General features: G+C 39.2%; 1 long non-coding RNA gene across 1 annotated transcript; it reads right to left on the bottom strand.

The window, feature by feature from the left end:
* Positions 1–382: 382 nt before the first annotated feature.
* Positions 383–26,260, bottom strand: LOC108543991 (uncharacterized). Its single transcript, XR_001889719.1, has 5 exons — positions 26,165–26,260; positions 19,699–19,837; positions 19,208–19,366; positions 13,044–13,190; positions 383–1,850 (listed from the first exon to the last, which is right to left on the bottom strand). It is a non-coding gene; the product is annotated as an uncharacterized LOC108543991 (long non-coding RNA).
* Positions 26,261–26,482: the final 222 nt, after the last annotated feature.

Genomic DNA, 26,482 nt, shown 5'->3' on the forward strand with positions numbered 1-26,482 from the left:
TAAACAAAATTTGTGAGTTGTATATTCCAATTCAAAACGTCATCTACATTCCCCTTATGTTTCAGTGTGAGCAATGAAGAGGCCTGTTGATGAATTAATTAAATTTCATTAATTTAAAAATACATTCAAATATTCAAAATTAAAAGTATCTTTTAAAGAAAAGTATTAGACTGACATCCCTACTATCTTTTTATGAACTTTCCATGTTTGGGATTGTATGTTGAATATATTAGAGAAAATCAGTATTTACTAAATGAAAGAAACACACCAAAAATACCAACAGCCACCTCCTCACTGTGCCCTGGAATGATAAATGGACTGGTGCTTTCATACCCTTAGCTGCCATCATCATCATCATCATTAATGGCCCTAGGCTTTTAGGTCTGCTCACATTTTCTCATGTTTTTATTAGCTCTCACAAAGAAAACCAAAAGAAAATGGGATACAAATCAATGCATGGATAATATCAGGTTACAAAATCTAGGGTCCACAGGGCTGGTAAATATGCATGTGTAAGCAAATCATGTAGTCATCTCCCCTTCATCCCCTACAGTGTTTTCAAATAATCTAAAACCCAGCGAGTGTTTAAAAAAAAAAAGAAAGAAAAAACCCTCACCTGCACTTGATTCTATTGTCAGCTTGCTGTGAACAATTTTTGCTTTAATATATGAATTACATTAATACCTCACATTACATATATGAAGCCAAATTACACTAACTTAGTTTGCTTACAACCTCAAATCTTACTCCCAGTACACATTCCAATAAATTTATTCTGTAAAAACAATACATTTTTTTGTTTTTGATTTTTTTACAGTAAACTTTTCAACTACAAACCTTGAATATGCAAAAGATGTTCCAAGGACAAGCATTAACAGGATTGATAAAACCCAAACTGACTAAATGTGTTCTCACAATATAAGCTGGCATAAAAATAAATAAAATTCTCTATTTTCACAATAGCAACAATAATGTACACATAATAATGGTTTATGGATGAATATTAACTATTCTAATTGTAGTTCCAAAAGAAAACAGTTTATTTTAAAAGTCTACATTTAAAAGTCAATGTTTTGTCTGGTTTCCCATAGGGCTGTTGCTGATTCCAGCTTTAAAATGTGAAGTATCCACCTTGAGTGCTTAGCTCAAAATTGTATTGGCACTGGGAAAAAATAAATCATTGCCTTTATTTTGGAGTAACACAAAAAGACTCACTAACTTCACATATAGAAACTTAGTTTGTGTACGTAACAATATGAATTTTGAGAAGTATAAGCTGTCAACTAGCTATTTCTAATACGGAATAGATATTTTACAATATGGTTAAACTTTACACATGGCCTCAAAACTGAAGGACAATTTTAATTTCGTCTTCAATATACCAACATTATGTATTTAGGAATTAATTCCTGGGTCTGTCAAAGAGAGGAAATTCCATTCTTAAGCATTATGTTGAGTGGTCATCTAAAAAATGTTAATTTATATTTAACTGAGTGTTTGGTGATGGTGGGGTCAAGGCAGGAAAATGATGATCATAACTGCCTTGATAAAAGGATCCTAGACATGTATAAGTCTGCGCAAAAATCTTGATAATCCTTAGTGGTTAAGGGCAACCTCATGCAACCAAATAACATGAAATTAAATCAATAACTTTTAAAAAAGGCTGAAATGTCTTTTCCCCCCCAAAACACAACAGAGGAATATGAATAATGTACATACAAACTGGGGTTCTGTCAATGACAACAAGGACTATGTGTTGGTTCATATCAAATCCAAGAATATTAGACAACCAAACATATAACCTTCTTGTGGTTTTTCTTAATATGCAGCATTCATTATGGTAGTTAGGTCTGTAAAAAAAAAAAAAAAGAAAGAAAACAAGCCTTTAGATGATTTAGGATACTAACAATGAGAGCTATCCACACCTAGACAGTATATAATTGGGTTTTCTGAAATTTTAATATGCACTGCAGCATTAACAATACTTACTGAGCAAAAGCAGCTTCTGTGGCTTTGCTTTAGACCCGTCAGTGCAAAAAGTTAAAGGAAATACTAGGGTATTTTTAGTGCCCCATAGAAAAAAATTATAAACTTTGTCTACTGTCTGTCAGGACAGAGTGCAGCAGTGCACATTCTACAATTCTAGGACTATGTTTATTGCTGGAATACATCATCAATGGAGAAACTGATATAATCTATCTTTGTGAAGACTTTCTTCAGAAAGAAAGATAAGCTGTGTAAAATTTAAAAAGCCCTTAGAGTGTTAGAGTGTGCACGAATTACTCTTTAGAATATTTATAATTTAATTACTTGTGACACATGGCTCAAACATAAGAGTTAATCAAGATGTACAAAGTCTCTGACTTCTTGCTTTAAAAAAAAAACATAAAGGATAAGAGGAAGCCTAGATTTCTTTTAAAATTTAGATGGCATCCGTGTGACAAACAGAAAATAAAACATTCATTTCATAAAAGAATTATGTTTCGATTTGGGTCCCACTTTAAATTGTGTCTGGTTCTATTTCCCCAAAAGGATGCTATTTTATTCCCCTCATCATTAACCCAAATATATTAAACCCCCTAGTAATACCCTCATGGGATGGATGAATGAAAGAGGGAACTCAGCCCTCAAATATTTTTTTCTAAAAACAGCCTGCTTCCATTCTTAATTTTACTAAATGAATGAACATGTTTGTAAGCACATGTGCATGCTCATGGGTATGTTCTCATTCAGACAGCCAACATGTATACTAAATGGTATATATTATAATAAATGATTCCAGGACCTTCAAAGGAGAGAGAGTTGCCAAACCTTCCATCCCCCTAAGATGGCAGAAATACACTTTTTAGCCTTCTGTCCCTATCAAAATGAGGAAGTAAATCTTAAAAAAAAAAATGTTTAAAATTTGTGAACTTAAACAATGGAGTGCCTGGTGACTCCTAATTATTTGTTAACAAAAACACCAGTTATAATATTATACTCACAGAAACTTTGGAGGATCTTCCTCCCTTGTGAAGGAGGAAGACACCCATTAGAACAATGAAAAATTGTTAGTCAACCAAAGAAGTCTCTTTTTTTTTGAGACAGAGTCTTGCTCTGTCACCTAGGCTGGAGTACAATGGCACGATGTCGGCTCACTGCAAGTAAGCCCTCCCCGTTTCAAGTGATTCTCCTGCCTCAGCCTCCCGAATAGCTGGGATTACAGGTGTGTGCCACCACGCCCGGCTAATTTTGTATTTTTAGTAGAGATGGGGTTTCACCATGTTGGTCAGGCTGGTCTCGAACTCCTGACCTCGTGATACGCCTTGCTCAACCTCTCAAAGTGCTGGGATTACAGGCATGAGCTGCCATGCCTGGCCGAAACCTTCTTTAACAATGTTATCTTATTATTACTGTGAAAGGCAATAAATTCTATGTTTATCTTGGTAGAACACTCACAGTAAAAACTACTCAATCCACATCAAAGAATATTTTTGGAACAGGTGGTCCCATGGCAATCTCAGAGTAGTATTAATACCCAAACAAAGTGAAGGGAGCACCAAGAATGTGACTACAGTTTTAAGGACATGTTTTTTTTTTTGGTCTTTAAACAAGGTGCTGTCAAATGGGTGCTTTGTAAAAGCAAATTACAAAATCTGAGATTAAAAAATTCTCATACCATAATCACTTTGCATCCATGTATTGAAAACTACATCTTGCTAATTCATCATGGTGTACATTCTGGACATGGTACTCTGACTGTCTCCTAGATCTGAACTCTGCTCTGAGTTAAGTAGCCACAAGTGGTTCCTTATGCACTGGTTGCCATGCATCCCTACATTAGATAATGGCTGGAGAATCCAATCAGATTCTCTCTGGAGGTATCTAAATGTGAGGCACACTGAGAGGCTGTAGGGTGGCAGCAAAGCTGATGGATACCCAGAACACTATTAGCAGAAGCTATGAAGCAATAGAAGCCATAAGGATCTTTTCAAGGAGTAACATTTTGATATGAAGGAATGATGATATTCAATATGGCTATGCAGACTCAGCAATTTGGCATGTTATAATAAGTAACTTATTACTTCCAGAAAAACAACTATTTTTTGCCAATGATAAAATTTGAGTGTTTAGTGAAAACTAGAATTTCAAATCCTCCATGACTGAAAGTTTTCCAATATTTAAAGACTTTTTTTTTTTTTAGAGACAGGGCCTTGCTCTGGTGCCCATGCTGGAGTGTAGCAGTGTGATCACAGCTCACTGCAGCCTTGAACTCCTGGCCTCAAGCTATCCTCCTGCCTCAGTTTACCAAAGTGCTGGGGTTACAGGTGTGAGCCACCAAACTTGGCCCCAATACTTAAAGACTTTTCTGATGAGATAGGTAGTGATATTAAAATGTGATTAAAATATTTCATACTGAAATGGGTTAATATTTGGAAGACCCAAGTAATTCAGAGACTCTATATTTTCTAAATGGGGGAAAGCTATTCAAAGTGCTAGACAAACAGGCATATGAAGAAAAGCTCAGTATCGCTGATCATTAGAGAAACGCAAGTCAAAACTGCAGTGACACACCATCTCACACAACTCAATGGCTATTACTAAAAAGTCAGCTGGGCGGGGTGGCTCAACCCTGTAATCCCAGCACTTTGGGAGGCCGAGACGGGTGGATCACGAGGTCAGGAGATCGAGACCATCCTGGCTAACATGGTGAAACCCCGTCTCTACTAAAAAATACAAAAAACTAGCCAGGCGAGGTGGCGCGCGCCTGTAGTCCCAGCTACTCGGGAGGCTAAGGCAGGAGAATGGCGTAAACCCAGGAGGTGGAGCTTGCAATGAGCTGAGATCCAGCCACTGCACTCCAGCCTGGGCGACAGAGGGAGACTCCATCTCAAACAAACAAACAAACAAACTTTTAATGGTATTAAAGAGGTCCTGAGACCAAGAATAAATGAGAGTAAACGGTGAGAGGTAAGACTGCAAAGATAAACTGGGGTCAGTTGTGAAAGGCATTATACGATGGAATAAGGAACTCAGACTTAATCTTGTGGGGCACTGAGGAGATATAAGGGGTCAGACACTATATTGTAGAAAGAACTGGTTCAGGGTCAGAAGAATAAAGGCATGGCCACATGGTAAATAGGGTACACATTGTAGCTATCATCCCAATGTTTATTCTATCCTCTGTCCCTCCCTCCAATTGTGTGGAGCTTTTTTTTTTTTTTTTAATGATTTAACACTTTATTGTCATTTGAGGGTCTGTTTTCCAAATAATCTCTAGTAAATATATTGGAATAATTAGAAATTGTAAGTCCCAATTTACCGATACTGCACGATTCTCAGATTTTCCCCTCCACTGACTGCCAGGCAATCGTCAGCACCAGACAAGGCTGCCCACCACTAGTATCTTTCACTGCAGCCCTCCTGGGCTCAAGCAATTCTCCCGCCTCAGCCCTAGTTGGGACTACAGGTGGATGCCATAGCTGTGTGGTAGTCTTATGATTTGGGGACCTGAATCCAGCTCCAGGGGTGTGGAGAACCTGAATGGTGTGAGCCAGTTCTAATCCTCTTGTATCAGTAGTTGGATTCCTGCCTCCAGTATCTCTACATCACATTCTTGTGTAATCGCTGCCCCTTGAGTGTGGGCTGGACCTAGTGACTTGCTTGTAATAAACAGAATGAAGCAAAAGTAATGGAAATATCACTTCTGAGATTAGGTTACAAAAGACTGACTTCTGTTTGCCAGCACTCTCTCTTGCTGACACTTTACTGCTTACTCTGATGAAGCCAGCTGCCATGTTATGAGCTGCCCCATGGTGAGATCCGTGGGGCAAGGCATCAAAGGAGGCCCCTGGGAAACAACTCATGAGGAACTGAGGCCTCCAGTCCAACAACTGTGAGGAGCTGAATCCTGCCGGGAACAATTTGAGTGATCTTAGAAGAGGATCCATCCCCAGTTGAGCCTTAAGATGATTTGAGTCCCTGCTGACACCTGGACTGCATTTTGGTATCTCACTTTCTTTTGCAAGAGACCCAGAGACAGAGGATTTTGCAAGTTGCACCTGCATGGACTCTTGATGAGTTTTGAAAAGATGAGATAATAAATGCTGCTTTAAGTCACTAGGTTTCAGCTACATGGCAACAGATAACTAATACAGCAGGTGTAAGCCAATCAGTGCATGGTGTCCTCCTGGCCACAGATGAGTAACTTCCACCTTCTATCCATATGAATCAAAGGAACTCCAAGTATTCTAGATAAGGGTGCCTGCTCCTTTCTGCCTCCTGCTGCTAGTGGCAGGAGGGAAGAAGTACTCAGAGAGCCTCTGGGAGCAAAAGGGAACCTCATAAAAATCTCTTCTTTCCTTCACTTAACAATACGCGTAACATCAAACCCATCATATGCTTTGAGACCATCAGGCTTTTTATTATTATGCCCTTTATCCTCGCTTACTTTGGATACTACAAGATGGGCTCCAGAGCACCCATCACTTCCTGGACATACATCCTCAGTCAGCTTTGCACAGATCCTTTTATGGCCTTATTTCTTAACAGAACCTCCCCACCCCATTCTTTAATCTCTTCTACTGGGCCCCCTGAAAACCACAGTTAGCCATTAGCAAAACTCCTATATTCCCAATTTGGATTTCCAAGATATTCCACTCAACAACTTGTTTTAACTAACACCTGTTTTCTTCTAAGGGCAGTGCTGCCTCTTTCCCTTTAACCCTCTCAAATGGTAGCTTTGTTCTCTCCCACAGCTCTTGTACTACTACTTGCCCTGGAGGTGGAGAAGGTGTCCTTCTTGATCCTCCTTACTATTTATAAGCTATTCGTTCTCTCCGTTGTGCCCCACATTTCCTGAAAATAAAAGCCTCCCAGTTTTGAATCTCAGTGTAAGCTACTCCCCTCCTTACTGCAATCATCTATAGTCTCCCTGGATTATTCTCCTTACTCTTTAAAGATTTCACTTCTGGCCCTCTGTCATTCATCATAATTCCTGTGATTGCAACATCCACATAGATTATCTTTCTAACATCTCAGTTAGATCTTGTGGGGCACTGAGGAGATATAAGGGGGCAGACACTATATTGTAGAAAGAACTGGTTCAGGGTCAGAAGAATAAAGGCATGGCCACATGGTAAATAGGGTAAACATTGTAGCTATCATCCCTCATGCCACTCAAGGGGCAACGATTACACAAGAATGTGATGTAGAGATACTGGAGGCAGGAATCATTGGAGACTATATCAGAAGGCTACCGATCCCTAAACCAACTACTGATACAAGAGAATTAGAACTGGCTCACACCATTCAGGTTCTCCACACCCCTGGAGCTGGATTCAGGTCCCCAAATCATAAGACTACCACACAGCTATGGCATCCACCTGTAGTCCCAACTAGGGCTGAGGCGGGAGAATTGCTTGAGCCCAGGAGGGCTGCAGTGAAAGATACTAGTGGTGGGCAGCCTTGTCTGGTGCTGACGATTGCCTGGCAGTCAGTGGAGGGGAAAATCTGAGAATCGTGCAGTATCGGTAAATTGGGACTTACAATTTCTAATTATCTAAGTATCTCAGTTCCTTGGTGTCCTCTCTGCCAAAGATCCTGTCTTCTAAGACCCTACCCCTACCTCAGTCACTCGCTCCCATGGTTTGTTCTTTCTCTTTTTTTTCCTCTCTCTCCCCCTTTCTTCTTCTTTCTTTCTTTTTTTTTTGAAATGGAGTCTCACTCTGTGGCCCAGGTTGGAGTGCAGTGGCTCGATCTTGGCTCACTGCAACCTCTGCCTCCTAGACTCAAGCGATTTTCATGTCTCAGCCTCCCAAGTACCTGGGACTACAGGTGTGTACCACCATGCCCAGCTAATTTTTGCATTTTTAGTAGAGACAGGGTTTCACCATATTGGCCAGGCTGGTCTCAAACTCCTGACCTCAGGTGGTCTGCCCACCTCAGCCTCCCAGAGTCCATGGTTCTTTCTGAAGACAAGTGATTCACAACCACTGGGAGTAACTGGAAATACTGTCGTAAGCCACTGTTTTGAAAGTAAAATTATGTAGGCATTTTAGGTTATTATTAAGAAATCTGGGGTTCTACTGGCATTTAATGCACGGGGGTCACGGATACTAAATGTCTTGTGATGTAGATAGTGCTCGTACAACGAAGAATTAAGTGTCCCACTGGAAATACTAGTAGCACCTGCACTGTCATCGGCAACTACTGCAACCTTTCCACGATACTATTCAAATACCTCACTCTTCTATCACCATTTATATTTCCAGGTCATACTTAAAATTTGTTGACTCTACCCCTTCCTCATTTACATCTTTCCTCTTAACACACGTTGGATTCCATGGTCCATTGTTATAATCCTTGTATACATCCTTGATTACCTGGCTTCTAATCCTCTTTACCCTACTCTCTGGGAAAACCTTAATTCTAGTTAAATTCAATTATCTGTCCTCTCTGTGACTGCATAATTGAATATGCCTGGAGAAAAACACAGCCATTGTGACTGCTCTCTCTTCATATTCAAGACCAATGGCCTCAAGCAAGCCTTTAGTATTGCCTGGCAATTCAACTTCATTTCCCAAGTTCATTCATTCTCTTATTCTTCTAAATGACTATTTTGTACCTTTTCCTCCTCTTGAATCTTCCAACATTTTTTCCTATTCTCAGCCTCAAATGCTAACCTTGTTCCGTAAGAAAATAGAAGCAATCAGGTAAGAATTTCTACAAGCTTTCACCCCAAGTATCTACTTACCTGTATCTGTGCCCAAATACTCTGCCTTTCCTTCCAATTTAATGGATGAACCAAGGTAACCCCTCCAGATGTGCACCAGATCTTATACCTTCTTTCTTTCTTTCTTTTTTTTTGAGACAGAGTCTCGCTCTGTTGCCAGGCTGGAGTGCAGTGACATAACCTCGGCTCACTGCAACCTCTACTTCCCGGGTTCAAGCGACTCTAGTGCCTCAGCCTCCCGAGTAGTTGGGACTACAGGAGCGCACCACCACACCCAGCCAATTTTTGTATTTTTAGTATGGTGTATTTTCACCATGTTGGCCAGGATGGTCTCGATCTCTTGAACTCATGATCCATCCGCCTTGGTCTCCTAAAGCGCTGGGATTACAGGTGTGAGCCACTGCGCCTGGCCCTACCTTCTTGCTTTCTAAAGGACACTGCTTCAGCAATTCTTTCTTACGTTATCATTTTGTGATCATTTCTGACTTGGATCACTCTTACTAGCATATGTAAATTCTCCCATCAAGAAAAAAAGACCTTCCTTGAACTTCTAACCCAGATCATGACTATTAAATATTTGAAAACTAAAAGTAGGCAATTAGCCCTACATGATATCAGGACTCATTATAAAGCTACTATAATTAAGAGAGTGTGGTATTGACCAATGGAACAGAATAGAGAACCTAGAGAGAGACCTATGAATTTATGACAGATGCACTGCAGATCAGAGAGAAAAGGAAGGACTATGCAATAAATGGTGCTGGTTCAAGTCGTTATGCTTAAACAAGACAGAAAAATGCTAGCCATAAAAAGGAAAGTTTGATAAAGTTGACTACAATAAAATTTAAAAAGTCAGTTCACTAAAAAATCATAAAGAAATTGAATAGACAAGCCATAAACTTGGAGAGGATATCAGCAAGAAATGTGATGATCCATGTTAGTTAGAAGCCAGAATATGTAGAGAAGTCCTACAAATCAGTAAGAAATGAAATCCAGTAGGAAAATGGGCAAAACCCAAAACAAGCACTGTACAGAAGAGAAAACATAGGTGATCAATAAACATGAAAGGCAGCTCAACCTTATCATTAATCAGGGAATTATAACTTAACACTACAATGACCATTTTATACTCACTATATTGGCAAGAATTAAAAAGCCTGACTATGCCAAGTTAATCACAGGGAACTCTTCTATACCTCTGGTGAGAATGTCCAACTACTAAGGAAAATAATTTGGCATTATCTTATAAAGTTAAAATCCATAAACTCACAAGTCAGTATTTTCAATTCTAGTTACATATGCTAAATAAACTCATGTACATGTATACTAGGAGACAGGCATGAGAATGCTCAGAGTCACACAGTTCGTAATAATTGCAAAAAGCCAAATTGTAATACTTACAACTAATTTATAAGGTTACTCATAAAGATCCTTTATGAGCATTATACATTTTAGGGAGTTGTTCATTATTATAAGAACTGCTGGGGGCCGGGCATGGTGGCTCACGCCTGTAATCCCAGCACTTTGGGAGGCCGAGGTGGGCAGATCACGAGGTCAGGAGATGGAGACCATCCTGGCTAACATGGTGAAACCCCGTCTCTACTAAAATACAAAATATTAGCCGGGCGTGGTGGTGGGCACCTGTAGTCCCAGCTACTCGGGAGGCTGAGGCAGGAGAATGGCGTGAACCTGGGAGGCAGAGTTTGCAGTAAGCCAAGATAGCGCCACTGCACTCCAGCCTGGGCAACAGAGCAAGACTCCATTTTGAAAAAAGAAAAAAAATTGCAAAAAGCTGGAAACAACCCAAGAGACTGGATAAATAAGTTGTGGTATACCCACAAAACTGAATACAGTAGTCAAAATAAATAGACTACTGCTACACATAACCACATGAAGGAATCTTAGGAAAACAGTGCTGAGTGAGTGTCGTTTTAAAAGCTAAAATAAGCAAAATTAAACAATACACTGTTAAGTATACACCTGTATGTTACATATGGGCTAACATTTTAAAAAGAAAAGGAAATAATACAACATTAGTGCTCATCTCTGGGTAGGAAGAGGGACTGGAAAGAATACGTAAATATATACAAGTTAATTGTGATGTTCTAGTTTTTAGGTTCAGCGGTAGGGTCACTTTATAGCTTTATAACCTTATATTTATATATATTATTTAGTATATAACAAATATATCATTAAAAATAGGCTCTTGCTTCCCACTTAAGCTCTTACTAGCTGTGTGATCCTAGGCCAATTCTTTCAGCCTCAGTTTCTCCAACTAAAAAGCAAAAGCAATACCTGCACCTACCTCCTGAAGTTTGTGTGAAGATTAAATGAGATAATGCATGCAGAGCACGCACAATATGTGCCACGCAGGTTACTGGTGCTAGCTAGTAGCAGCTATTATGTTCTAAGGTGCTTTCAAAAAGAAATGGTTTTATTAGTGGTTAGAACAATGAATCTACAATGCATAGGATATACAGAATGAAAATGTCATCAGTAAAGTTGAAATCATGTGAATGGATAAGATGAACACAAGAAGTTGTGGAGTAGAAGTGTGCCAAGTCAGACTGAAGAAAGGAGCTCTAGAAAGAGACTAAGAAGGAACAGGGAGAGGAAGCAGAAGAGATTGGTAACCTGGAAGAAAAGTCAGGAGGAGAAATGTCTAATGGAATTAAATTTTGCAGAGGTGAAAATGAAGACTAAATGAGACATTGGATTGGGCAAGAAGAGGATCACTAGGAACCTTTACAAGAGCAATTTCAATGAAGTGGTCAAAGAAGAAATAAGAGTGCAATGGGTTAAGTCATGAGGAGGAGGAGAGGAAATGGAGACTGGGAGAAAAGATCATTCTTTTTACGAAGTTTAGAGATGAAGGGAAACATGAAAAGGGTAGAATATAAGATTGAAGGGAGGTATTGTCAAGATTAAGGGAGACCTTCGGCCGTTTATAGGCAGAGGGGAAGGAGCCAGTGGAAAAGAAGATGTAGTACAGAAGAAGGGGACAAATGACTGGGTGTGCTTTGGAGAAAATAGGAGGAGATAATATTCTGAACCATGACAATAGACAGATGTAAATTAGTGCTTCTCAGACTTTCATGTGCATATGAATTACTTGGGGTTGAGTTAAAATGCAGATTCTGATTCAGAATCTGGAGTCTGGGGCAGGTCTGAGATTCTGCATTTCTACAAGCTCCCACATAATGTTGATGCTACTGGTTCACTGACCACACTCCTTGTATTAAGGGGGTAGGACAACTCTTCCTTTGTCATGAGAAGTGCATCTAGAAATAAGTTTGGTGGTAAAGGGAAGAGAAATTGTTGGAATTGTTGCTATTTGCATATTGAAGCTACCTGACATACAGGAGTAGCAGGTGGAATAAAGAGAAAATCAAGTGAGCCAGGTGTTCAAGTTCTCAGTGACTGTTAGCAGGTATATGTCCCTGGGAAGGCTGCTGGCAAAAGCAGTGATAGAGGACTACTTATTAGAGAAAAGTCAAGAGGATGAAGATAAGCAGAGGACAGAGTAGGGCTGACCTGGGTGAGAGGAATAAGAGGACAATCAGAATCATAATACTTTGGGAGTAATTATAGATAACTGGGATGAAGGAAGAAAAGAGTTGAGAGGTAAACAGGACTGATATGAATAGGCAAGAACTCAGCTGAAACCAGATAAATTTCTTAGGTCATTATTTTTAAATGATTTAACATTGTCTAACCAGTCTTCACAGAGGATAAAATGCAATGGGGGCAAAATTTGCCTTCACTAACAGTTTTTTCCAAAGGTGGACTTACCTGTGCTTTGAAGTTAACAAAGGTTAACAAAAGTTATGAAGAGTCAACGTAGACAAATTTGTTCCTAGGGGTATTTTAAATATCAATATTCAAACATTGTTTGCATTTTTAAAGTCCTCATGGGTACACTGAATTACACATTGCTTCTGGGAAAGAAGCAGCAGTACGTAATACTCTATTTTGAACATGCCATTGATTTTGTGATAAAAGAAATACAACTGCTGAATTTTGAGGTGGCATTTCATAATTTCAGTATTTCACATTGTACTTTAAAAAGACTCTAAAGTTGCTAAAAATTAGTATAAAGAATAATAGACCTGTTCATAGAGTTCCAAATTGACAGGCAGGTGTAATTCTTACTTGGCTCTTCTGTTCTCAGACTCTAAGAATTAAATTGATTATACTAAAGAGCTGAGTGGATGCATATAATAGGCTGAGAACACTTCTCCATTTATTAACACAATGTTTACTAATGTTGACATATGGATGCTGAATCTGAAGCAAAATGTCTTCTAATAGAAGGTAAGAGAAACCTTACCCCTTCACTCGTTTTCTGCAAGTCTGAAGTTGTGTTTCTTGTGTCATTGCCCGCATCTCCACCCTCAGAGCTGCTTTTGTTTTCCTCTTCTTTGCAGTCTTTGTCATCTTCATCTCCTGGAGATTTCCGGGACTGTTTAGAGGATTTCTAAATGTTCAGATAAGTTAAATATTATAGTCAAACACAGAAATCCAAATGTACAAGAGATGCAGAAATAGCTGACTTGCATCTAGTCTTAGTGGTTGATAGAGGATATACTGACACAACATGCAGTATGCCGAGGCTCAGCTAGGTGACACTGGACAAATCATTTCACCTCATTGTGCCTCAGTTTAACTAGCTGGAAAGGAAGCAGAAGTGGGCTAGATGACTTCTTAGTTATTTCCAGCAATGTGACATTAAAAGCAGAAAATGAAGATTAATGTACCCAGAATACTGTCAATGAATAAATACAGCTGGAAGGACATCACCTTAAGAAGGCTACAGAACTGGAAGGTACCCTAAAGGTCACCTTATCCTCCCCATCATTTTATAGTAGTGGAAACTGAAAGAAGTGAGGTGAACTATCCAAGAGAATATACAGATATTCATGCTGAACACCTCTTGAAGTTGTTTGGCAAGTGGGATACCCAGAATCATTTTAAAAAAAAAAAAAAAAAAAATGATATGAACTATTCTTTTCAATTATGGAGAGTTATTTAAGAACTCAAGGCTATAATGGTGAACCAGTCCTTTCTCCTCGTCATTTTGCATTCGAAAACAAGATGAACTCTAGAGGAAGATGAAAATACAATTAGTTTGCCTCAAGAGTTGCTTGGCAGCATAGCATTAAAATTATAGAAAGCTGGCCCCAATTATGCACCTTAAGAAAGTAAAATATAGTGTTTTTCTACACTTCCTCTTTGAGACATTTTAAGAATCTTCAGGCACATTGTAAGTAAGAGGTAAGGCAAAACTGATTTTGCCAAGTTACTTTTGGTCTTCCAGAAACGAATGAGCAAACTGAAGCTTCTTCAGATAATCAATTTTTTTAAATGCAATTTTCAAAGAGAAAACATGGTGGCTCATGCCTGTAAACCCAGCACTTTGGGAGGCCGAGGTGGGTGGATCACCTAAGGTCAGGAATTCGAGATCAGCCTGGCCAACATGGCAAAACCCTGCCTCTACTAAAACTACAAAAATTAACTGGAGTCAGGCACGGTGGCTCACGCCTTTCATCTCAGCACTTTGGGAAGCCGAGGTGAGCAGATCATCTGAGGTCAGGAGTTTCAGACCATCCTGGCCAACATTGGTGAAACCCCGTCTCTACTAAAAATACAAAATTAGCTGGGTGTGGTGGTGGGCAGCCTGTAATCCCAGCTTCTTGGGAGGCTGAGGCAGGAGAATCACTTGAACCTGGGAGGTGGAGGTTGCAGTGAGTGGAGATTGCCTCACTACACTCAAGCCTGGGTGACACAGTGAGACTATTTCAAAAAAACAAAAAACAAAAAAAGAGAAAACATCATCTAGCTGTGTGGCAGAATATATAATTAAACTGTTTCTATTTTACTTAACTGAAACTACCAGCCAAGCCCAAAATGTCAGTTTAAAATGTGATTTTTACTTTTTACATGAAGGGAAACAGGGATTTAATAATACAAATGTGGAGTATTTCAAGTGAAGACCAAGAATGACAACAGTAAAAGTGAAACGCTTTCTCCTTATAGTATAATTGTTAAAATGTAGCAACTGCTTTATATAGTAGTTTTCAAATAATAGTCCTCCACAGGCAGTTCTTTTTTTTGAGAATTAGTCTCACTCTGTTGCCCAGGCTGGAGTGCAGTGGCGCTGTCTCGGCTTACTGCAAGCTCCACCTCCCAGGTTCACGACATTCTCCTGCCTCAGCCTCCTGAGTAGCTGGGACTACAGGCACCCGCCACCATGCCTGGCTAAGTTTTTTGTATTTTTAGTAGAGACGGGGTTTCACTGTGTTAGCCAGGATGGTCTCCATCTCCTGACCTCGTGATCTGCCCGCCTCGGCCTCCCAAAGTGCTGGGATTACAGGCGTGAGCCACCGTGCCCGGCCCCCAGCAGTTCTTATAATAATGAACAACTCCCTAAAATTTATAATGCTCATAAAGGATCTTTATGAGTAACCTTATAAATTAGTTTATAAGTATTACAATTTGGCACGTATTTGAGATATACAGAACAGAATTAGCGCATTACTGAAGTTTTATTAATGAGTCACAACATTCAGTATTCTGTGAAGAAATCTGGCCGCCAAGCTCTATTCGGTAACCTTGAAAAGTTTTTCAGATTACTGAAACTCCTGTAATTTTGGAGAAGGACTCTGTTTCATCAGTGTGGTCTTAAATTGGTTGTGTGTTTGATTTTCGCTACCTTTGTTTTTTTTTTAACTAAAATTACTAGTGGTTTATCAACGCCAGTTCAGTTTGTTGTGAGGCTCTCATTAGTCCTACTGTATATAGTAAATAATTTGTACACAAAATATTTTTGACCTATAATTCTCCAGTATCTGTTATGACTCAAATATGAATAATCCATAGCCTTACTGCTAAAGAGAGAAGACATATAATCTCCCTCAAATCTGCTACAGTATGACTTTTCATTATGATTACTGAGCGTTTTCCTTAGAAAACTGAAATTAGGTGAGGTAGAGGAGACAGGTGTGGGGCCTTTCCTTCTACCCAACTGGAATGTAGTAAAAAAAAGTTTGTGAGCCACTAATTTTCCATGCAAAGGAAGACTATTCAACTCTAAGTAATAGACATAAAGAAAAACTGGCTGGGCACAGTGGCTCACACCTGTAATCCCAGCACTCTGGGAGGTTGAGGCAGGCAGACTGTTTGAGCTCAGGAGTTTGAGACCAGCCTGTGCAACAAGATAAAAATCTGGTCTCTACTAAAATGAAAAAAAAAAAAAAAAAAAAAAAAAAGCTGTGTGTGGTGGCTGGTGCACGACTGTGGTCCCAGCTACTGGGGAGGCTGAGGTGGGAGGGTAGCTTGAGCCCAGCGGGCAGAAGTTTCAGTGAGCTGAGATTGCACCACTGCACTCCAGCCTGGGTGACAGAGCAAGACACTGTCTCAAAAAAAAAAAAATCACCGTATTTGTTTTTTTTTTTTTGAGACAAGAGTCTCGCTCCATCTCCCAGGCTGAAGTGCAGTGGCCGGATCTCAGCTCACTGCAAGCTCCGCCTCCCTGGTTTACGCCATTCTCCTGCCTCAGCCTCCCGAGTAGCTGGGACTACAGGCGCCCGCCACCTCGCCCGGCTAGCGTTTTGTATTTTTTAGTAGAGATGGAGTTTCACCGGGTTAGGCAGGAATGGTCTCGATCTCCTGACCTCGTGATCCGCCCGTCTCGGCCCTCCAAAGTTCTGGGATTACAGGCTTGAGCCACCGCGCCCGGCCACCGTATTTGTTTTTTAAAAAGGAAGCAATTGGGAAGCCAAAGTGAACAATGAAGTTATGCTGAGTGGTTCTCTAAATGTGGTTCCCAGATAGCAGGATCAGCCTCACCCGGAAATTTGATTCCTAGACCCCGCCCTAGACCTTCTGAAACAGAAATTCTGGGGATGGGGTTCAACAATGTTTCTATTTTACTTAACTGAAACTACCAACCAAGCCTAAATGTCATCACGTTAAAATGTGGTGATTTTTACTTTTTACAAGAAGGGAAAACAGGGATTTAATGATACAAATGTGGAGTGTTTCCAGTTAAGATCAAGAATGATAGTAAAAGTGAAAAACTTTTTGTTCTCCTAAAAAATATAGTATAACTATTAAAAGTGGCAAGCTTGTCAAACAATGTAAGCTTGTCTTTATAAGCCTTCCATGTAATTCTAAAACATGTAACAGTTTGAGAACCATTATGCTAGGTTATTTCATTGATATTAAAAATAAAAAGCTATTCTTCTTTTCTCCTTTTGCGACAGGGTCTCACTCTGTTTCCCAGGCTGGAGGGCATTGGCATGATCATGGCTGACTACTCGCCTGGACCTCCTGGACTCATGCAATCCTTCCACCTCAGCCTCCCAAGTAGCTGGACTACAGGTGTGAGCAATCACTCTCGGCTAATTTTGTTTATTATTTGTGGAGATGAGGTCTCACTATATTGCCCAGGCTGGTCTCAAACTCCTGGGCTCAAGAGAGCTACTTGTCTCAGCCACTCAAAGTGTTGGGATTACAGGTATGAGCCACTGTGCCCAGCCAAAAGGCTATTAAATGATCATGAAGTTGTAATCTTCAAGGAAAGCAAAGGAAATGATCCCTTAATTTAAAATAGACAAACATTAGTAAGCTAAGTGTGTCTTTACCCTTTCTCTGCTTTAAATTTTAAGTCCACCCAGGTGGAGCCCCATTACTTCTGGTCTTTCTAACAAGCAATAAAATAATGGCATTTAAAAGCCACATATCCACACTATTAAATGCCTAGGCAACATTAGGTAGCTTAAATAATTTAGGGTTGCACAACACATTAGGTGGAAGCTCAGCAGGCAATCGTAAATTAAGTAAAATCAATTCAAGTAGGTGTTTAAATGAAGTTCAAAATTCTAAAAGAAATTCAGCTTAAAAAATAATTGCAATGGAAGATAAAGTCTGACAAGGAAAATTCTAATTACTTTGTTGTCATTTGCAAACTTTATCCCCATCCAAGGCAATCACATATGTTTTTCATTAGGTACACAGGAAATAATGCTGCATTCACACAATTCTGCCTGTATGCCAGTTGGGTAGTTGGGTAAGATTTTATATACTGCCAAAATAAAATGCTGGTAGTCTAATAAACTCTAGGTACTTGTTTTTAGAGTTTCCTAAGGATATTCACCCATTAAATACCAGAATTTAAATAGAAGTAATTTATCCAGGTATTCAGTTATGTGACAGACCAATTATAGTGAAACCTGTACCAATCTCTGGTCCTCAAGGATCCATTTATCTTGCTTTCAGTTTCTAAAAGGTGAATAATTTTCACAATCTCAGAGTTTTTTCAATTGTATTTCTGAATTACCGTATGAAAAAACCTAGACTTTCAATTTGTAAATCTAGGATCATGTCATTCCTCTGTTTAAAACCTTCAAGTATTGTTAGATTTGGAATAAAATCCAAATTTCTCATTACAGCCTAAAAGTCTGCATTATTAGGCCTTTGCCAGTCTTTCCCCCTTGGTCATGATTTTCCAGCCACACCTTCTTTCAATACAGGAAAAACATGCTAAACTCTTCCCTGCCTCAGAGCTTTGCTGCTACATTCCTTTCCCTCTGCCATATATGGCTTCTTCTCCCACTCTCTTCTTTCAGGTCTCAGCATAAACTACACGTTTTCAGAAAGCCCTGGTCACCCTATCTAAAATAGGGGACCTATTTTAGGTCCCCCTGCTCCCACTGAATTCCTTCACACCCTTTCACAATTTATTATTTACATGATCACGATCACTGTGTGCTACCCCCACTCTCTATTGTACTATAATTTATGTGAAGGCAAGAATGGAGTTGCTCACCACTGTATACCTAGTCTGGTGTCTGGAATAGACTAGGTGATCAGGAAATAAAAGAACTGAATAAATAAAGAGCCAAAGCACATTCTTTGAAGCAGAATGACAAGTAAAAATATATCTTTTTAGTCATGTCACACAGTAATGTTTTGGTCAGTGACAGACCACATAGACAAAGCCTAGATGTGTGATAGGCTGAACCACCTAGGTTTGTGTAAGTATACTCTATGTTGTTTGCACAATGACAAAATTGCCTAATGATGCATTTCTTAGAACTCTATAGTTAAGTTTCATGTGATACATTTACACATATAGTACATAGACATAGTCTTGAATTATATTGTGTCTCCTACATTTCTCAATTCTTTAGAGCTTGTCCGGAGGTTATTGTAGGAGGCAAAGCTACTCATACATCCTTAACTAAAGAACAGTCCCCCTCCAACTAAAAAGGTGGTATTTTCAGGGCCAAATCAGCCCTAAAGAGTCAATAGTCAGATTGCTCTAATATCTAAGGTTACCTGACTTCCCTCTGCTGTATTTTGTCTCTAAAGGCAGAGGCTCCATAGAATTTAGTATATTTCTATGTACCCAATAAACACATGGAAAATAATCTAAAACTGCTTAATGAATATGCATGTAACATTAATAACAACGGGAAGCTTCTTAGTAACCTTTGAAGTATATGACTTTTTCCGTTTTGAGCCTGCTTTTTCATTCTTTCTTTTGCCTTTTCCATCTTCTTCTACTCTATCACCTTCTTCCTCACTGCTTGCATCTGCAGTATTTCCACCTTCTCCCTCAGTTTCTGAAGAGCTCTGTTGCTGAATTGCCTAAGAAATAATAAAATATTAGCTCATTACATTTTTGAAAAAATAGCAAAGAACAAACACTGAAAATAACTACTCTGTTTTAATTTGAAAGGGTTCCACTTACTTGGAAGACTGTGAAAAACAAAGGGCTGTCAAACTGAATTTTCCAATGGACACTTGATTCGAACCCTTCTAATTAAGAATTACATTTAATCCAAAATGCTATTGGAGTCAAAAAGAATTCTGACTTCAAGGTAACTACTATTAGTAGAAAGGACATGTAAGAAAGATCTGAAAAAGTATTAAAACCAAAGAAATGAGATAGAGCAAGTGACAACGAAGTAAACCATTACCTGGTATCCAGTAAACTTTACTCCTGGGTTATTTTCTATTTCCCACAATCCTTCATTAAATCCTTTCCGTTTGTTTGACTTTCCAAACTTGTCTTTGTACTCCTTATATGGAAAAAGGTCTTTGGGACCTAGAAATGCACTGCAGAGATATATTAGAAATATAATTGACACACTGACCTTCAAAGGTAAGATATTTTAATTATCAGTATCAATGAAGATGTCAGAGCATATTATAGCAAACAAATGTAAAGTACATATAAACCCTTCAAGTTAGGCACATACTACAAGGTGTTTTAGACACATACTTCAAGGCAGAAAAAATGGATAGCTAAGCATACAGCCACCTGGATTGTGCTACTTTGATTTTAAATTATCAATATCTTCATTTAAAAACCAATTTTTAGTTACATAAGTAGAATTATATATGTCTACTTTGGCAACTTAAATCATCATCTTAAACTAAGATTTATCTATGTTAATGTTACCATAGGTAAGGGTTTTATGAAATTCACAATAAAAATATAAATACTAGAATGAAAAAAAGATTTTAACTCTCTATATAGTACTTCCCCACTTAACTGTGGTTTTGCCTTCTGTGGTTTTAGTTACCCATGGTCAACTGTGGTCCAAATATAGTCAATGGAAAATAAGCAATTCTTAAGTTTTAAATATTACACCCGAGTAGTGCGATAAAATCTCACACCCACTCCATCCCACCTGGGACATGAATCATCTCTTTGTCCAGCATATCCATCATATTTGCACTACCTGCCCAGTAGTTACTTAGTAGCTATCTCTGTTATCAGATGGAAAAATCATAGTCTATATAGGGTTCACACTATCCATGGTTTTAGGCATCCAATGGAGGTCTTGGAATGTATCCCCTACAGATAAAGGGGGTACTACTGTATCACGGTAGTATATTTATTCACTATTATTTCTTTCTTTTTTTTTGAAATGGAGTTTTGCTCTTGTTGCCCAGGCTGGAGTGCAATGCTGTGATCTCAGCTCATTGCAACCTCCATCTCCCGGGTTCAAGTGATTTTCCTGCCTCAGCCTTCCAAGTCTGGGATTACAGGCATGCTCCACCACACCTGACTAATTTTGTATTTTTAGTAGAGACGCGGTTTTGCCACATTGGTCAGGCTGGTGTTGAACTCGTGACTTCAGGTGATCTGCCCGCCTTGGCCTCCCAAAGTGCTGGGATTACAGGCATGAGCCACCGTGCCTGGCCTATTATTTCTATAAATTAAAAAATCATGTTAGTGTTTAATGAGGCACTAAGTAAGAAAAAAATTAGAAGTGACAAAGCAGATAGACTCTTACCCCATTTAAACCATATCCTAAATCAATCATAACCAAGATAAAAAAAAAAGAAATTAGAACAAATTCTGAGTCTAACAGATCTGAGCATTCAAATCAGAGTCTTTGGGCCACAGTTCTGGCTGACACCCCTAGAGCTTACTTTTCAAACTGAGATTCACATATTCCTTCATTCAACAACACTGATTGAACATTTGTTAATACAATATGTCAGGCACTATTCCAGAGGAGCCACAGGGAACAAAGAGACAAACATCTCTGTTTTCTTGGAGCTTATGTTATAGTGGCAGGGGTGGGGGCTTGGACAATAGAAAGATAAATAAAATATATAGTATGTGTGCTAAAAAAAAAAAAAAACAGAGAAGGATGGGAAGAATAGGAGGTGGATTTTATTATTATAGATATACAGATCAAGGAAGGCAAAGGGAATAGCTAAGTACAGAACACAGAAAGTGAAGGAACAACTCATGCAGTTACCTGGAGAAGAAAAGAACAGGTTGAAGAAAGAGCAAGTACAAAGTCCCTGAGGTGGGAGAGGAAGAGTGCCTCATAAGTTTGAGAAACAGAAGAGGTCGGTGTGGCCAGAGTGAAATGAGTGACACACTCATTTCTGGACGACCAGTGTGAGAGAGGTTAACAGAGTGGGGGCACAGATTATTTAGGGCCTTGAGGGCCAATATAAAGGCTTTGAGTGAGATGGGAAGCCATTAAAGGTTTTGAGAAGAGAAGTGGCAATTTATGTTTTTAATAGGATAACTTTGGCTGCTGTACTGAAAACAGACTGAAGACTTAGTTGCTACAGTAGAAGCAGGGAGACTAATTAGAAGGCTTCTTAAGTAATGATGGTGACTTGAACCAGGGTGTAAACAGTACTGTTGGTAAGAAGTGGTCAGATCCTGAATTCATTCTCAAGAAAGAGCATCAAGATTTGTTGATGGGCTGGCATATGTGAGAAAGGGTGGAGGAGTTGAGGATATCTCCAAGGTTTTTTTGCTTTTGTTTTTGTTTTTGTTTTTTTTTTGAGACGGAGTCTCACTTTGTCGCCAGGCTGGAGTGCAGTGGCGCGATCTCGGCTCACTGCAACCTCGGACTCCCTGGTTCAAGCGATTCTTCTGCCTCACCCTCCTGAGTAGCTGGGATTACAGGCATGCGCCACCATGCCCAGCTAATTTTTGTATTTTAGTAGAGACAGGGTTTCACCATGTTGGCCAGGATGGTTTTGATCTCCTGACCTCGTGATCTGCCCACCTCGGCCTCCCAACGTGCTGGCATTACAGCCATGAGCCACCGCGCCCGGCCATCTCCAAGGTTTTAGACTGAGAAATAAGACGGAGTTGGTATTTACCAAAATTGAAATATTTTTGGGGGGAAACAATATTTGGGGGCAAAAAACTCAGTTTTGAATGTTAAATTTAAAATCCAGTTTAGACATCCAAGTGAAGATGTCAGGCAGTTGGTGAGAGGACTCTGGAGTAGAGGGGAAAGGTGTAAGCCAGAGATGTAAATTTGGAAATTATCAGTAAAGAGAAGATACTGAAAGCTTTCAGACGAGAGGTTAACAGTTTACTATTGATCTCTGTAAATTCCATTTTCTGCCTGGGTCTCAGTGTTTATCCCTCGCATTGTCCAGCTGATCAAAAACTTCAAGTTCATTAAAACACCTGGGTAAGCTTGCTGACCCCAGAGCGGTTTAAGCAGCACCAAACTTTTCCTTATTATTCACCTTTCATTGCTCAGTCAGCATGATTCCACCTCATTGAACCCAGAAATAATTTATTACATTACTGGACATCTTAATAAAAAAAGTCAAAGTCTTGCTTGATAAACTGAACACAATAAATGGACTTTGTGTATGGCAACTTCACTTTTAGAGGAATTTGTCATGAATTATTAGACTCTATCTTTTGACCTTCCCCAGTCTTTGACACTATGCTTAAGAAATAACTGTGGGCTAAGTTGCCTCGTATTCACATCAGCTACTTGATGCTAACCAGAGCTTGCCCATACTTATTTTTTTGGGCAGGGGAGAAAGGGTCTCTCACTGTAGCTTTGGCTTCCAGGCTCAAGTGATCCTCCCACCTCAGCCTCTTGAGTAGCTAGGACTACAGCCACCACGCCTGGCTAATGTTATTTTTTGTAGAGACAGGATCTCACTATATTGCCCAGGCTAGTCTCGAACTCCTGAGCTAAAGTCATCCTCCCGCCTTGGCCTCCCAAAGTGCTGGTATTACAGGCATGAACCACTGCACTCAGCTGCCTATACTGTAATAATGCCACAAGAGTCAGGGCTAATGGTCATTATTTTTTGATGAAAGAGTTAACAAATTTTGCCTTCTTTATTTTTATCTTGTCCCACTTTTGGATACCACTTTTGGATGTATGAGATGGATGTCTTCCTGCTACAGAGAACAGAAAGCATTCTTTTTATGAATAAATGATACATTTTTACTAGCATTCCGCAGGAATGACTTTAACTGACAACCGGCCATATTAGCTACTGCTGGCAAGAGGGAGCCTGAATGAACTATTCTAAAACAAGCTGTAATTTTTTGATAAACAACCCTGTCTTTTCTGGATTACAGATGATTGTATAAATCAAATCCTCTCTCAATTGGTTAACTGCATATGTTTTAAAATTTTTTAAGCGTAGAAAAGAAAATACATTTTTTCAAAGCTAAATGCACTGAGGATGATATATTTTTCCATGTTAAGGATTCCTTGAAAATTGTCTAGACTAAAACTACTGGGTTTATGTTATACGAAGCGGAAGAACTTGGGGTTCCAGTCACCTATCTCAGAATTAGAACAGATTCAAAGTCATGTTCTGAGGAAAATTCTGGTCCTGCCTAGGGTACTCCTTTAGCTGAACCAAACATAGCCTTCTTGTCAAGCTCATATCACTTTTCACATACCTCCCCTGCATCATTTAACTAATTTTAATTTAATCAACAGCTATTTTTTAAACACCTACCATGGGCCAGGCACTGTGTTAAGCACTGTGTAAGTAAGAGGAAGAAACACTGACATAATTTCTGCCTTTGGAGAGAGTGAACATTCATACTTGCTATGGCAAGCATAATCTCAGGTTCACAGACACCCAATACTTAGTAAACTAAGTTCAACAGAACCAATGTTATGACAGGTTTTTTGAAGTTCATTCTCCCCAGGTATTTTAAATCTGCTTCTGGATGATCAAACCAGCAAAAAATCACATATGGACTACAGTACAACCAGATCACTTGTGGAGATGGGTTCTAAAAAAATCAAACCAATGGTACAAAAACAAAATGGGGAGGGAGGAAATAAGGAAAACGCAAAAATACGCATCATAGAGCCCTATGCATTTATTATAGGTAAAACTTATTTCTAAGCTTTCTAGAAACCTCTCTAAGGAGGAAAACATGATCAATTGCATAGTCCATAATGTCTATTACATAAAAATAATATAAAAGTAAATAAAACTTCCTGAAAGAAACTACAATTATTTCTCATATGAAAAAAAATTGTCTTGAGAGGCTTCTCCTGACTCTCTTTCAAGACAAGAATGAGGAAGATGTTGGGTGGCAGAGACAACAAGCTAAGAAAGTTCATGCTGGCTCTACTAACATTCAGATGAATATAAGTGATGACCTTGAATTTGAAGACTTTAAAATTTTGTGACAGTTTTTAGCTTTTCTCCACATTTCCAATTTCTGTTCCATTTCTTTTCTTGTTGTAAATAACCACATCCATTCCCCGTGTGTCAAAGATTGCCAACTATTCCACAGTATTCATGCTCTTCTGTTTTCCTATACTGGATAAAGCAGGGTACAGAGTTGCCCAGCTAGAGACTATTTCTCAGCTTTCCTTGTAGCTAGATGTGGCCACATGACCAAGTTCTTGTCACTGGAATGAATGCAAGTGTAAATGATATACAGTAAGTCCACACTTAACGTCAATAGGTTTTTGGAAACTGTGACAACACTGAACAAAAAGATGTTAGTTGGACAGCCTGCTGTCTGATGTTTCCTTTAAAGTCGCAGTTTCCAGGAATCTATCCACTTAAGTGAAGACCTACTGTATGTAACTTCCTTGTCATTTCCTTACAAGGAACTACTTGTTCTTCACCTCTTCTCTTTCCTCCTTCCCACTGCCTGCAAGATGCACATGTGTTGCTGAGCCAGTTTTTTTTTGGTTTGTTTGTTTTAGCACGCAATGACATGACAAGAAAACAGAAGCAGCTCGGGTCCCTAGAGCAAAGTAGTCTACCCACCCCAATCTACCTGCCTACCTCTGAATTATTTCAAAAGAAAGAAATAAACTTCTGCCGGGCGCGGTGGCTCAAGCCTGTAATCCCAGCACTTTGGGAGGCCAAGACAGGCGGATCACGAGGTCAGGAGATCGAGACCATCCTGGCTAACATGGTGAAACCCCGTCTCTACTAAAAAACACAAAAAACTAGTCGGGCGAGGTGGCGGGCGCCTGTAGTCCCAGCTATTCGGGAGGCTGAGGCAGGAGAATGGCGTGAACCCAGGAGGCGGAGCTTGCAGTGAGCTGAGATCTGGCCACTGCACTCCAGTCCAGGCAACAGAGCGAGACTCCGTCTCAAAAAAAAAAAAAAAGAAAAGAAAAAAGAAAAAAGAAATAAACTTCTATATTATTTGAGACATTGTATTTCTAGGTTCCTTTATTACATCAGTGTAGTCTGTACACCAACAAATACAGTTAGAAAACCTAAAAAAGGTGGTATATTTCCTTGAGGGCCCAACAAGGTTAAAGAGCCTGAGAGAACATAACTTTGTTCTCTGAAACATGAATGGAAAAAATTTCTCTGGAAGGGAAATATATAAGAGCAACACAAGAAATTACTGGGAGTGGTATAGAAACCACTCTAGGACTTAAAAGTGTCCTAGAGGAGACTTCTGGGTGATGACCAACATTTAAGCAGAAACACAAATGATACTCAAAAGCAAAGATATGCTTTTAGTCATAAAGACTTCTATCACGAAAACTATTTACATTAAGAAAAATACATTATTAAGTGGTAATTTTATATAATTGATTATAATGATTTTAACGAGATGTAAGATGTCGGAGATCATCCATAACAATGTAGCATAGCAGAGTCAAGTTAGAGCTGTTGAAACTATTTTTGCTAACTTACGTTTCATGGGTGCCAAAAAAGAAGATAGGATACTTGTTTGCTGGAGGCTTCACAGCTCCCTCTGGGAGTTCATCAATCTATGAAAGATAAATTTAGTTACTGAGTGAGTGGTTACCATAAATACAATGTGAGCACTGTTCTGATAATTTACTGCTAATTTCAAAATAAAATCAATCAAAACTCAAATAGTTTTTTAGAACTTTAAAAAATGATTCTAAAGTTCCTATTTGGCCCACCACATGGAAGTCAACTCTAGGAATGGATTACAACCATTATAATAATTTACAAGCAGGAGTGAAAACTACTCATTTCCTTTGA

This window comes from Rhinopithecus bieti, unplaced genomic scaffold, assembly GCF_001698545.2.
Source record: "Rhinopithecus bieti isolate Rb0 unplaced genomic scaffold, ASM169854v2 scaffold_26298, whole genome shotgun sequence".
NCBI lineage: Eukaryota > Metazoa > Chordata > Mammalia > Primates > Cercopithecidae > Rhinopithecus > Rhinopithecus bieti.